This window comes from Cornus florida, unplaced genomic scaffold (genome assembly GCF_030987335.1).
Source record: "Cornus florida cultivar Cherokee Brave unplaced genomic scaffold, ASM3098733v1 CherokeeBrave_3.0.0_Hap2_Chr04, whole genome shotgun sequence".
NCBI lineage: Eukaryota > Viridiplantae > Streptophyta > Magnoliopsida > Cornales > Cornaceae > Cornus > Cornus florida.
This window is the reverse complement of record NW_026775574.1, coordinates 106,792,928-106,793,878: the sequence shown is the minus strand read 5'-3', so window position 1 is coordinate 106,793,878 and position 951 is coordinate 106,792,928.

Below are 951 nucleotides of genomic sequence, written 5' to 3'. Positions count from 1 at the left end.
GCGGCTTTTTCAACATTTTTATAAATACCCTGCAAAATATATATATGTATATACCCTCCATGCTCCTTAGACGCTTTTCTCTGCATGTTTTTTTTTTTAACCTGGCAAGATAATCGCCACGGCATCTACATGGGCAAGAACATTAGACCATACACAAAACGAAGAAACACATACAGCGCCAAAAGACACTAAACTATCAAAAGCAAAACTAACACTCACTAATGTCAAGATCACAGCCTTGACAACAACCAAGAAGGTGTATCAAGAAGGTGCCAGTGAGAGTGGGAGCAGTAGCCCCAACAAGTAAAGCTAGCAAATTGAACCGCTAAAGATATATATCTGCACCGTCTTACACAAATGCTCAGCATTGTCAAGGACCGGGCCCACCAGCAACGAAAAAAGAACATCGAAAATATCGTGCCTAAACGTTAGCCATGACGTTAAGGTTTTACCAACTAAAAAATCACAGACTGATCGTCGGAGCCGACCCATCGAGGAACTGAGCACAACATCGCAAGCACCAGAGATGTCTGACTTCGGCGCAGTGCTCAGATGCATCAGATCCACTCTCCATCACAAACTGCTCCATAAAAATAAGCTCCATAAAGGATCACTCGTACAGATCCATCTCCGGCGACCTAGGAAACATCCATCCTCTAAGACGGCTCAGAACATTAGATCGGAAAATACAAACTCTCGATGAAATGAGAAAGACTCTACTCACAGAGACTCTTGACGACTGCAAGGAGAGAAAGAATAGGATTACTTCCCCACTCTCAAAGAAGGGAGCAGGGAGAAAAACCGAGGGGAATAAGGGGCGTGTTGCAGAGGGAAAGGGTAGAGAGTTTTTCTGCATGTTTTTAAGCATAGTGAGTTGTGGAAAAAAAATAATAATAATAAAATAGGGCGTGACATCTTCTCACTGTTATGCCCAAATAAGATAAAAGTTTC